Here is a 13,890-nt window from a genome sequence, read left to right as displayed (position 1 = left end):
CACCCATCCCTTCCCGTGCTTAGCGAGCACGTTATAGGTCCGGGTTTTGAGGCCCTTCAGTATCTCCGCGTTGGCGCACTCGACCTGCCCATTACTCCGAGGATGAGCGACGGAAGCGAAGCAGAGCTTGATGCCGAGGTCTTCGCAATAGTTCCTGAACAAGGCACTTGTGAACTGGGTGCCGTTGTCGGTGATGATCCGGTTCGGGACGCCAAAGCGGCTGGTGATGCCGCGGATAAACTGGAGCGCCGTGTTTTTGGTCACCTTGATGACTGGGACTGCCTCCGGCCACTTGGTGAACTTGTCGATAGCGACATATAGGTATGCATAGCCCCCGACTGCTCGGGGGAATGGACCCAGAATGTCCAAACCCCAGACCGCGAAAGGCCATGACAGGGGAATGGTATGAAGAGCCTGACCTGGCTGGTGAATCTGCTTTGCATGGAACTGGCACGCCCTGCAGCGCCGAACCAGCTCGGAAGCATCCTGGAGAGTTGTAGGCCAGTAGAAACCTTGCCGGAAGGCCTTCCCGACCAGCGTGCAGAACGATGAATGGCCACCGCACTCGCCCTCGTGGACCACAGCGAGAAGATCGCCGCCTTCTGCCCGGGAGATGCATTTCAGGAGGACACCTCCTGCGCTACGCCGGTAGAGATCCCCATCTACTATGGTATAGCGTCTGGACTGCCGAGCAACTCTTTCGGCAGACGCCTCATCCCCGGGTAGGAACTTTTCTTTCAAGTACCCTCGGATGTCAGACATCCACGAGGCATCTTGAGAACATTCGGCGAGCACAGCGCACTCGCCGAACGGCGGCGCCCTGACGGGACTTCCCACTGAGGGCATCGCCGGGGTCCCCTGAATTGAGTTCGAGGTTTCCCTTTCATCCTGTTCGGCAGGCAGGACGGAAGGACGTGCGAGTCTTTCTTCAAAGACTCCGGCAGGGACGCGCGCACGTGAGGAGGCCAGGCGGGAGAGCTCGTCGGCCAGAGTGTTGTCGCGGCGAGGGATATGCCGCAATTCGAGGCCGTCGAAGCGTCTCTCGAGCTTCCTGACTGCAGCCACGTATGCCACCATTTGAGGATCTGTGCACTGGTACTCCTTAGATACCTGGTTAACGACCAGTTGGGAGTCCCCTTTGACCATGAGGCGACGAATCCCGAGCCCCACCGCAGCCCGGAGGCCGGCGATGAGACCTTCATACTCCGCCATGTAGTTGGATGCGCGGAACTGCAACTGCACGACGTACCGGAGCTCTTCACCTGTTGGGGAGGTGAGAACCACTCCGGCCCCTGCGCCTTTCAGCGAGAGGGAGCCGTCGAAGTGCATGACCCAGTACCCGGGCGCGTCGTGCCCAGGATAGGCAGAGATCTCTTCTGGGACGACGCAGGGGACGGGCGTCCACTCTGCCAAGAAGTCGGAGAGCGCCTAGCTTTTGATTGCCTGGCGACTGACGAAGTGTAGGTCGAACTCCGCCAGCTCTACTGCCCATTTGACAACGCGCCCGGTGCCTTCCCGGTTCCGGAGAATGGGTCCCAGTGGATAAGTGGTAACCACCGAGACCTTGTGCGCCTGGAAGTAATGGTGCAGCTTCCGGGAGGCAACGAGCACGGCATAGAGTAGCTTCTGCGCCTGGGGATACCTTGTCTTGGCTTCCCGGAGGACTTCGCTGACGAAGTACACCGGTCGCTGTACACTGCGACCCAGGACGGCGGCTCCACCCGGGGGGCTACTGCAGCCCCCAGGGTTGGCGGCACGGTCGGGGCTGGCCGGGCACTCGGGCTCGACTCCTTGGCTGGGAAGAGCAGTGTGCTCGGGCTCGACCCCTTGCCCAGGGGGAGCCGCAAGGACAAGTGAGTGGTCGGGGGCCTCTGGGAGCTGGGACCCAGCACCCGGCCCCAAACACTCGTCGCGCTCCACCACCAGCACTATGCTCACGACCTGAGGAGTGGCCGAAACGTAGAGTAGTAGGGGCTCACCTTGAGAGGGAGCCACCAACACGGGTGGTGAAGTAAGGTACTTCTTTAAGTCGCGGAAGGCCTGCTCGGCCTCCGGCGTCCAGTCAAAACGACCGGATTTCTTCAGAAGCTTGAAGAGGGGGAGCCCTCGCTCCCCGAGCTTGGAGATGAAGCGCCCGAGGGCTGCCATGCAGCCGGTGAGGCGCTGGACCTCCTTGAGTCGAACCGGGGGTCGCATCTGCTCGATGGCCCGGATCTTCTCTGGATTGACCTCGATCCCTCGGCCAGAGACCAAGAAACCAAGGAGCTTGCCCGCCGGCACCCCGAAGACACACTTCTCTGGGTTGAGCTTGAGGCGGGTAGAACAGAGACTGTTGAAAGTCTCGGCAAGGTCCTCGAGCAGGGTGGCACGGTCTCGGGTTTTGACCACGAGATCGTCGATGTAAGCCTCGACGTTGCGGCCAACCTGCGAGTCAAGAGTAATACGAATAGCGCGCTGGAAGGATGATCCAGCGTTGCGCAGGCCGAAAGGCATTGACATGTAGCAATAAGTCCCCATCGGGGTGATAAAAGCAGTTTTTTCCTCGTCCCCTACGGCCGTGCGAATCTGGTGATACCCAGAGTTTGCATCTAGAAAGCATAAAAGATCGCATCCCGCAGTTGAATCTATAATTTGATCAATGCGAGGTAAGGGGAAGGGATCTTTAGGGCAAGCCTTATTTAGGTCGGTGTAGTCCACGCACATGCGGAGCTTGCCGTTAGCCTTCGGGACGATGACCGGGTTTGCTAGCCAGTCGGGGTGGAGGACTTCTCGGATGAATCCGGCGTTGAGGAGCTTGCTGACCTGCTCGCGGATAAACTCCTGGCGCTCTGGCGCCTGCCGCCGGACCTTCTGCTTCACCGGGCGGGCGTCCGGACGCACCGCCAAGTGATGCTCGATCACCTCCCTAGGGATCCCGGGCATGTCGGACGGTTGCCAGGCAAACACGTCTACGTTAGCCCGGAGGAAGGCGACGAGCGCGCTTTCCTATTTGCTGCCCAGGTCGCCGCCGATACGGACAACCTAGGTGGCGTCTTCGCCCACCACGACCTCCTTCGTTGGAACAGAGGTGTCGGCGGCGAGTCGGGGTTTGGATGAAGAGAGTCCCGGGCCCCCTGTAGAGTCATCGATCTCGGCCTGCGCTGAGACCAGAGCCATGTATGACTGTTTAGCGCAGGAGACGGCGCCGCCGGAATCGGCGATCACAGAGATGGAGCCTGCGGGGCCGGGCATCTTAACCATAAGGTATGCATAATGCACGGCCATCATAAACTTGGCGAGCGCTGGACGCCCGAGGATGGCGTTGTAGGGGAGAGGGAGCTCCGCGACGTCGAAGAGGACGCACTCCGTGCTAAAGTTGTCCCGGCTCCCGAACGTGACAGGCAATTCAACCTGCCCGAGGGGCAGGGAGTGCCCAGGGGTCACTCCACAGAAAGGGAGCGACGGATTTAGGCGTCGGGAAGACACCTGCAGCTTCTCAAAAGCCTCCTTGGAAAGGAGGTTGAGGCCGGCACCACCGTCGATCAGCACCCTGCCGACCTTGACATTGCAGACAGTGGGGGACACTACCAAAGGTAGTCGCCCCACGGCTGCAGTACTGGCGGGGTGATCAGCCATGCTGAACGTGATTGAAGTATCCGACCACCTTAGGGGCCTGGCGGCCTCCTCGCTCGGGGTTGCCGAGCACACCTCGCGTCGCATGACCTTGATGCCATGGCGCGAGGAAGGCGTGTACGCGCCCCCGTCGATGAAGGCGACGGTGTGCTCGGGCTCCTAGAAGCCGAGCTCGGTGTTGTCGGGGGCGACCTCAGTATCGCCTCCTCCACGGGACTCGTCGCGCTCCCTCTGGCGCTACTCCACGAGTCCTTTGACCGTACGACACTCCGTGAGGTCGTGCCATCTGGTCTGGTGTATGGGACACCATTTACCTGGCTCGGGCCCCGTGGGAGCGGGGGCCCTCGCTGGAGCGGGAGCTCGGCCGGGGGCCGGGGCTCTCGCTGGAGCTGGTGCCCTTGCTGGAGCCGGGGCCCTCGTAGGCACGGAGGCCCGAGGAGGAGCCCGAGCAGGGGCCCTGACGGGGCGTCGATCGACACCCGGCCGGCGCTCTTGCCGGTGATCGGGCTCTTGCGGCACCCTGTGAGCGGGGACCTGGGTTGGCTCAACAGGAGCGGCCACGCGCTTCCTTCTCTTCTTCTTTTCCCGCTTGTCGGAGCGGGAAGAACTTGGATGGTCAGAGGCGGGGCGAGGAGCATGCCACGCCCTGGCCTCCGCAGCCATGGCGCACTTATCGGCCAGTGCGAAGAGTTCCGCAGTGGTCTCGATCTCATGTGTACCTAGCTTTTCGAGCATCCGCTCATCGCGGACGCCCTGCCGGAAAGCAACAATAACAGCGTGAGGGGCCACTCATGGAATGGTGTTGCGAACCTGGCTGAAGCGCTGTATAAAGCGCCGTAGCGTCTCCCCTTCCTGCTGTTGGACGGCGTGAAGGTCGCACTCCAAACCGGGACGCGTAAACGTGCCCTGAAAGTTGGCCACGAACTGGTGGCACAGGTCATCCCAGGAGCCGATAGACCCTGGGGGTAAGTTCATAAGCCAAGAGCGGGCGGAGCCCCTCAGGGCAACATAAAAGTAGTTTGCCATCACCTTTTCGCTGCCTCCGGCCGCTTGGACAGCCGTTGTGTAGATCTGGAGGAACTCGACGGGGTCGATGGACCCGTCGTACTTCTCCGGCAGCTCGGGGCGGAACTTGGAAGGCCACCTGACCCGGCGTTGCTCGGCGGTGAAGGCACGGCAACCGGTGCCGTACCCCGCAGCGCGAGCGGGGGTCCTTGGTGGAGAGTGGCGGCGAGCCGGGGATCCCCGGTGGCCTTGGGCCGGGAGAGAGGAAGCCTGGTCCTCTGCCCCGACCCCCTGCCGGGTCTCCCGCCGACGCTCGAGAGTAACTCGGGCATCCTCGTGGCCCCTCCGCTCGTCAAGGCGCAAACAAAGGTCCCGGGCTTCAGACACGACCAGGGGGACGGCACTCCGCCTGGAGACCCCTCGGCCCGTTGAGGAGCCGGCTCTGGCGGCACCATGCTGGGAAGTGGTGCGAGGACTCCCGGCCTGCACCTGGCGACGAGCAGTGCCGACCAAAGCGACGACATCTTGTATCCACCGGCCTTCCGGAGTGTTCGGCGTGGCCTGAACGGGCGGGTGCCTAAGGAGAGCGTGTGCTGCAAGCAGCGCGCTCCCTGGGCTGGCCTCGCTGAAAGCGAGCCCGCGTCGAGGTGGCACCCGACGCGGTCCAGAGGCGGATCTAGCGGCCGGGGTCCCGACCACCTGCTGGGGGTCGGAAAGTGCGTTGGCAGCGGCGGCGGCGGCCCTGATGGGCCCAGCGCCTTGATCCCCTTGAGCGGGAAAAAACGCGCACGTGGATGGCGGCTGTTGCTGGTACGTAGCAGCGACTGGGCCTCCTCTGGCGTCGGGCAGCGCCCCGTCACTGGAAGTGGAGCCCGAACGCTAGAGGCGGTGCCCACCGGCCATCTTTTCCTGTGGGAAGAAAGCGAAACAAACAATCCAGGGATATTCCCACCTACCTGGCGCGCCAGCTGTCGGAGGATGAACTCCTGTCGCAGGGATCTCGAGAGACCCCCTTTTTAGAGATTCGGCCGGGGGGATGATCCTGAGCGAGCTTGTTTGGGAAATAAGCGGGAAACGGAAATAAATGCGGTGGCCGGTGGAAGATGATCGTCCTAGTGCGAGAAAGATGGGTGCACCGGGGTTTAGACAGGTTCGGGCCGCACGGGGGCGTAACACCCTACTCCTGTGTGAGTGCTATATCTATCCTCGAAGGGAATTCTTCAAGGATGTATCTGGTTACAAGAGAGAACAGCTTACAGAGAGCTTGAGGCTCTCGTGTTCTAGCTTGGCTTGAATGGGTTCGAGCGTCTGCGTCCGCTTTCTTTTTCCACACACCCTTTTACGTGTTCTCCATCCTTTCCTTTTATAGGCGCGCCGACCTCGACATATCCTGAATGGGAAAGAGGGGGTGCGAGTGCCAAGGTGCCATGGAGAAAGGCGTCATCATTTCGTCTTGGCGAAGTGACAGGGGCGGTGGAGAAATGCAGCGCGCATCCGACCACCCGCCACTGTGGAAGCCCTCGGGCGCCATAAAGGGGGCCCACCGGGCAGCCTCAGAGGTGCCCGGTGCGCCCAACCTGTCTTGTCTTTCTGCCAGGGCAGGGTGGCGGGCGGAGCGTTTCGATTCTGGCAACGTTATCCCGAGGCACTCGGATGAAACGGGACGGGACCCGTGCATTTAATGGACCCACGCCCCCCTGCCAGGGCATGGCAGGGTCTGACACTAGGGCGTGGGCAGCTGAGAATGTCAGGATGTCAGGATGTCAGGCCGCGCGTGCCTATTAAATGCGGCATTGGTCCTTTGACTGGCTGACACCCCGACGATGGGACCCTTCGGGTCGTCGAATGATCTTGCGCGAACCTTCGGGGAACAGAGTCCTCGGGGGCCGCCACGCGCAGCCCCGAGCACTCTCTCCCGAGCACTTCAGTGAGACCTTCGGGGAACCGAGTCCTCGGGGGCTGCCACGTGCAGCCCCGAGCACTCTCTCCCGAGCACTTCGGTGGGACTTTCGGGGAACTGAGTCCTCGGGGGCTGCCACGTGCAGCCCCGAGCACTCTCTCCCGAGCACTTCGGTGAGACCTTCGGGGAACCGAGTCCTCGGGGGCTACCATGTGCAGCCCCGAGCACTCTCTCCCGAGCACTTCGGTGGGACCTTCGGGGAACCGAGTCCTCGGGGGCTGCCACGTGCAGCCCCGAGCACTCTCTCCCGAGCACTTCGGTGGGACCTTCGGGGAACCGAGTCCTCGGGGGCTGCCACGTGCAGCCCCGAGCACTCTCTCCCGAGCACTTCGGTGAGACCTTCGGGGAACCGGGTCCTCGGGGGCTGCCACGTGCAGCCCCGAGCACTCTCTCCCGAGCACTTCGGTGGGACCTTCGGGGAACCGAGTCCTCGGGGGCTGCCACGTGCAGCCCCGAGCACTCTCTCCCGAGCACTTCGGTGAGACCTTCGGGGAACCGGGTCCTCGGGGGCTGCCACGTGCAGCCCCGAGCACTCTCTCCCGAGCACTTCGGTGGGACCTTCGGGGAACCGAGTCCTCGGGGGCTGCCAAACCGGGGTGCTCGGGAACCTAGAGGCTACGGCCCCGAGCACCTTCCCCCAGGACTTAGTTTCTTCTTATCCTCCAGGGTGGACCTCGCGGGATGGTGATATGTGGCGGATGGCCGGCCCGGTCTTCGGGACTCAGGGACCCCTGGTTCCTAATACACCGACAGATTGTTTTATGGGATGCAAGATCAATTAAGCACCGATGACTTCCCAGACTTTTAGCATTTGGTAAACAAGGCACTAGTATTAGAAGACAAACGTCGTATGCTTGACAAAGATTGCAAGAGAAGAATGGTTTCACAAGGACAACACTCAGGCAGTAACTCTCGCCCATGCACCATGCCGCACCAGAGACAATAATAGTCGTCCACTCAGTTTAGACCTCAAGCAGCTGCACCTCGTCTCGTGAATTAACAGTCTCGCTCCAACACAAGCCACAACACACCAGCACCAGCCAAGAACCTTAACCCATAGGCTACACCTGGACGCACATGTTTCAACTGTCATGAGATTGAAGACTATGCTAACCAGTGTCCCAAGAGGAGGCAGAACCAGACCCAGTCCCTTTCGACTTGAACACACCAATGAAGACACCTGCTCCAACTCAGAACCGCAATCAATATCAGACATGTGCACCACCCAACAAAGCCCAGCAGAATCATGTGAAGGGACACATGAACCACATCTCCGTAGAAGAAGCTCAGGATGCACCTGACATCGTACTCGATTTGCTCTTTGTCAACTCAAACCCTGCATCTATTTTTTTTTTATTCTGGAACCTTGCATTCATTCATTACATCCAAGTATGTGGTCAAGCACAGTTTGCTAGTAACAACTCTAAAACATAATATGCTAATTAGCTCACCTTGTGGAGAAATAAGAGCTAGTCTCCTCTGCCCTAAGTTAAACCTTAAATTAAGGGGGTAGAATTCCCAGCAAACCTCATCATCCTGGAATCAGATGGGATCGATGTAATTCTTAGAATGGATTGGTTAACAAAGTTCAAATGAGTGATAGAGTGTGCTAAAAGGGCAGTCACCTTGGAAAACGGAGAAGGAATCAAGGTAGAGTTTGTGGTAGACATGCTGTCAATAGGAGTATGCAAGCTAAACCATCTTAAAGGATCAACAATGAACCAGATATGGATAGTCTGTAAGTTTCCAGACATGTTCCCAGAAAAATTGTTAGGTATGCCACCAGACCGAGACATTGAGTTTCTAATTAATCTTGTGCCTGGAACTACGCCTATAGCTAAAAGGCCCTATAGGATGCCCACTAATGACCTAGCCGAACTAAATTCAAGAGTTGTTAGAGAAGGGTTATGTTTGCACTAGTACCTCGCCATGGGGAGCACTTGTGCTCTTCATGCAGAAGAAAGATGAAAGCCAAAATATGTGCATAGACTACTGAGCACTTAATGATGTCACCATAAAGAATAAGTATCTCTTACCTAGGATCAAAGATCTGTTCGACCAACTTACTTGAGCTCGAGTGTTTTCAAAGATAGACTTAAGGTCAGGATATCATTAGCTAAGGATTCGGAAATCGGATATACCCAAGACAACATTCATCACCCGGTATGGATTATATGAGTTCACGGCTATGTCGTTCAGATTAACTAACACCCCGGCTTACTCCATGTACCTCATGAATAAAGTTTTTCTGGAGTATCTGGATAAGTTTGTTGTGGTGTTTATTGATGACATACTGATTTACTCTAAGAGTGAAGAAGAACATGAAGAGCATCTAAGAAAAGTTTTAGGAAAGCTTAGAGAACACCAACTATATGCTAAGCTTAGCAAGTGTGAGTTTTGGTTAATATAGGTGTCATTTCTTGGACATGTTTTATCTGCAAAGGAGTTGCAGTAGATCCAAGTAAGGTGAAAGATGCGTTGAATTGGAAATCACCTACCAGCGTTACAGAAGTGAGAAGTTTTCTTGGTCTAGCAGGCTATTACCAATGTTTCATAGAAGGATTCTCGAAGATAGCCAAGTCACTCACAGAGTTTCTAAAGAAGGAAAAGAGGTATGAATGGACAAGCGCTTGTGAAGTGAGTTTCAATGAGCTTAAGAAAAAGTTAACTACAACCCCAGTGCTTGTGTTGCCGGATATCCAAAAGAACTTCGATATATACTGTGATGCATCTCGACAAGGTCTTAGATGTGTTTTGATGCAAGAAGGACAAGTGGTAGCTTATGCTTCGAGACAATTGAGCACTCATGAGAGGAATTATCCGACTCATGACCTAGAGTTAGCAGCAGTGGTACATGCTTTGAAGATATGAAGACATTATCTTATGGGGAATAGATGTGAGATATACTGATCATAAGAGCTTGAAATATATATTCACCTAGATGGATCTTAACTTGAGGCAATGAGGATGTCTATAATTGATCAAGGATTATGATGTAGGAATCCATTATCAACTGGGAAAAGCAAACGTGGTTGCAGACGCATTAAGTTGGAAAGTGAACAGTACCACGACTATGTTGCAAGAAGCTCAACCAACTTTATGTGAAGAATTCCGAAGTCATAACCTAGGTTTTGATGCGGATTTAGAGGCAATTACCATGAAAGTGGAACCTACTTTGGATGAGGACATTCAGAAGGCACGAGCAGAAGATGAAAAGATCAAAGGGATTAAGGAGAATATTAAAGCAGGCAAGGCCCCAAAATTCTCGAAGGATGAGAAAGACATAGTATGGTTTGGTCAGCGCATCTATATACCAGACCAAAAAGAGCTTAAGGAGATAATATTAAAAGAAGCCCATAAGTTAGATTACTCTATTCACCTAGGTAGTACCAAGATATACTAAGATTTGAATGATCATTATTGGTGGCTTTGTATGAAACGAGAAATAGCTGAGTATGTGGCAGTGTGATGTATGTCAGCGTGTGAAAGAAGAACATCAGAAACCAGCAGGATTTTTACAGCCTCTGAAGATACCAGAATGGAAGTGGGAAGAAATTAGGATGGATTTCATAGTCGGATTACCTCGTACCCAATCATGCTATGATTCAATATGGGTCATTATTGATCATCTCACGAAGGTAGCTCATTTTATCCCGGGTTAAAACGACCTATAAAGGAGATAAGTTAGCAGAGTTATATATATCTAGGATAGTGTGCTTGCATGGAGTTCCAAAGAGAATAGTGTCGGGTTGAGGGACCCAATTCACCTGAAGATTTTGGCAACAACTTTATAAATCATTGGACACGAAGTTGAGTTTTTACTCGGCATATCACCCATGGACAGAAAGGATAAACCAGATACTTGAGGATATGTTGTGAACATGTGCTCTTCAGAATTGCAACAGTTGGGAAAAGAACATGACATATGTAGAGTTTTCATATAACACAGTTATCAATCCAATTTACAAATGACCTCATTCGAGGCATTATGTGGAAGGAAGTGTAGAACACCTCTGCATTGGAGTGAGACTGGAGAAGGTCAAGTATTTGGACCAAAAATACTCAAGGAAGCTAAGGAACAATTCAAGGCAATACGAGAAAAGTTAAAGATAGTCCAGTCCAGACAGAAGAGTTATGCAGACAACCGACGCCGAGAGTTAACTTTCAAGTTTGGAGATTATGTATATCTCAAAGTCTCGCCTCTAAGAGGACTTCGTCATTTTGAAGTTAGAGGAAAGTTGGCACCCAGGTACATTGGACCATTTAGAGTTAGTACTAGACGTGGAGAAGTGGATTACCAGCTGTAATTGCCGCCCAAGCTGGAGAATGTGCACAATGTGTTTCATATATTGCAGCTGAAGAAGTTCTTGCGAGTACTAGACGAATAGTTACCCCTGGAAGAAGTAGAACCACAAAAGGATTTGACTTATGCAGAATATCCAGTCAAGATTCTAGAAATGGCAGAGCGAGTGACTTGGAGAAAGGTCATACGTATGTCCAAAGTACAATGGAGTCACCATACTGAAGATGAAGCAACCTGCGAACAAGAAGAAGAGCTAAAGACAGAGTTTCCTCACCTGTTTGGAGATCAGCTTGAATCTCAGGGACGAGATTCCCTTAAGGGAGGTAGGTTTTGTAACAGCCCAAATTCTTAATATAAAGAAAGCTAAAAACTTTTTCCGAAAAGAAATTTGCAAAACTATATAATCCTAAGTGTATATATGTGTGTATATTTGATTGCTTGATTTTGTGAGCTAGTATAATATATATATATGTGTGTGTGTGTGTGTGTGTGTGTGTGTGTGTGTGTGTGTGTGTGTGTGTGTGTGTGTGTGTGTGTGTGTGTGTGTGTGTGTGTGTGTGGTATATACACTATATATATAAATATATATGTGTATATACATGAGGGAAAATAGAAGAGAAAAAGAAAAGCTTTTAGATTTGAACAGGCCGAAGACCATCTCTTTCTCCCTTTCTCTCTTCGGCCCACCCAACCAAACTAGCCTAGCCGAGCGAGCCCTCCACCATCTCCTCTCTTCTCCCCTCTCTTCTTTGCTCAGCACAGCAGCAGCATTGGCCAGCCACCACATGCACTGCTGTCGTCGTGTCTGAGCCAGAGTTCAACCACCCATTGCCAAAATGGATTCTCCGAAGCATATAGAAGCTTAAGCCCATGCTAGTTTTGCCAAAGCCCGAGCCAAATCCATGAAGAACGTGCAAGGGAGTCCACCAGCTGCATGAAAAATTTCAACCAAATTCGTGAGATGGAATTAGAGATAAGCCAAGCAACAAACAAGGAAGAATCCCGAAGTTATACACGAGTTTTTTCACAAGAGATATAAGTCAAACGCATTTGAACCACCGGTTTCGAGTTCGAGCCGCTGTTTTTGCCCTTTTCAAATCCGATTCGATTTGGAGATAAGAGAGCTTCCGTGTATAAATATGCCTACGCCCTCCTCAGAGCATCTCGCAACTTCTGCACATCAAGTCGAGGTAAAATCATCGACTGGAGCCCTATTTCGACGAGAGTCGAAGCTTCAAACTGCCGCTCACCATTGGTAGCCTCAACCACGCACCGCCGACAACTACCCATAGCCCAGCCGTGTTCGTCGTGAAAATGTGGTCGTTTTCCACTGCTCATCGGAGCATTTGGAACACTTCAACTAGCTTTGCGCCGCTCACCGGTGACGCACCAACGCAGAAGCCCTCTGAACCGCCAGTCTCATCATCAGGAGAGAAGGAGACTAAGGTGAGCCATATGTTTCTAAACCAACGGCGTAGATTAGGTCCTTTCGTACCCCTTCGTGAGCCAATCCGGTGTCACCACGTGGCTTCATAAATCCAGTCAGCCTTTTGCCACGTCATTTGCCGAGTTAGCAAGCCACATCAGTTGTTTTGCAGATGTGTCATGCCACCTTAGCACAGAGAGCCGAGTCAGCCAGCCAAGTCAGTTTTTCTTTTCTTTTTAATTGTTTTAATTACTATGATGACATCATAATTAGTATATATTATGTAATAAATATATATCCAGTGTAAAAATAATTCCAATAATAATAATAATTAGAAAATTAATGTATGAAAATGTTTATTAGGTTTATTTAATTCTTTTTAATATTTTTAGATAGTTTTATAATTCAAATAAATGCTAGAAAAATCCCAGAAAATCATAGATTGCTTTATAAATTTTTTTGAAATATTCTAGCAACATAATTTCATGTGTAGTTAATATTTTTAGTCCTATTTTAATCTTTAGAAAATCATAAATTGATAGCCATAGCTCTGTTTTGACTCATTCTTTCACCAGATTATCTGGAATAGTGTGATCTTGTTTGTGATAATGTTTGTTTTGTGATATTTGGTTCAGTTCTTTTTGGATATTGGTGTTTATATATTGTTGTTTTTTGTGTATGTTGTGAGTAGACGCCAATGTTCAGGAGGAGCTAGAAAGTCTGCAGGATCAGGATTTTGAAGATCCAACTGAGTTCAGTGAAGGCAAGTTGTGTTCTTGATCATAATTATCTTAGTTTTTAAAATATTTTGTTTTATAAATATGAATGCTAATAATATGTTCAGAATCCCAAGAGTTAGGCTTTATCCTAGTTTTACTTATCATCCTTGTCCCCATAGTATGGTTTTGGATTATGAAAAGGTAGACGATGCTTTGCCTTGCTTTGGGATGGAAGTCATGATAATTGTTTCACGAACATGATAATGGTCCTATACAACAATGATAAAATATGAAGAAATAATTTTTGTAGCAACATGGCATAGGGATTTGAGCATGTGGTATGATCAGTATGTGATGTACGATTGGTAAAGTGGTAGTTTTGCTAAAATATAAGGAATGGTTCATGAAGTGACTTTTTTGTGTTTACAGTATAACCATAACCCTGGTTTGGGACAGGCCTAGCCAAGTAATTTTTTTTACTCTCAGCATAGTGTAGACTATTTGATAGTACAGTGTCGGTGACATGGGAACCGGGGGTCCTCGAGTCCCAAGGCCGGGATAGTAAAGTGCCACGTGGTGCCCTCCCTCCGGGATTATCTCCCCGAGGTCCGAGAAGTCCAAGTTCCAGGAGAGGGTGCTCGGGACCATGAACAGTGGCCCCCGAGTACCCGAGTTCCCCGATGACCCGAGAAGGCCAAGTTCCGGGAGAGGGTGCTCGGGGCTATGAACAGTGGTCCCCGGGCGCCCGAGTTCCCCGATGATAAGAGAAGTCACAGTTCCAGGAGAGGGTGCTCAGGGCCATAAACAGTGGTCCTCGAGCACCTAAGTTCCCCGAGGACCCGAGCAGTCAAGTTCCGGGAGAGGG

Source organism: Phragmites australis, chromosome 10, assembly GCF_958298935.1.
Source record: "Phragmites australis chromosome 10, lpPhrAust1.1, whole genome shotgun sequence".
Taxonomy (NCBI): Eukaryota; Viridiplantae; Streptophyta; class Magnoliopsida; order Poales; family Poaceae; genus Phragmites; species Phragmites australis.
The sequence above is the reverse complement of the archived record's forward strand: the minus strand, read 5'-3'. Positions refer to the sequence as shown.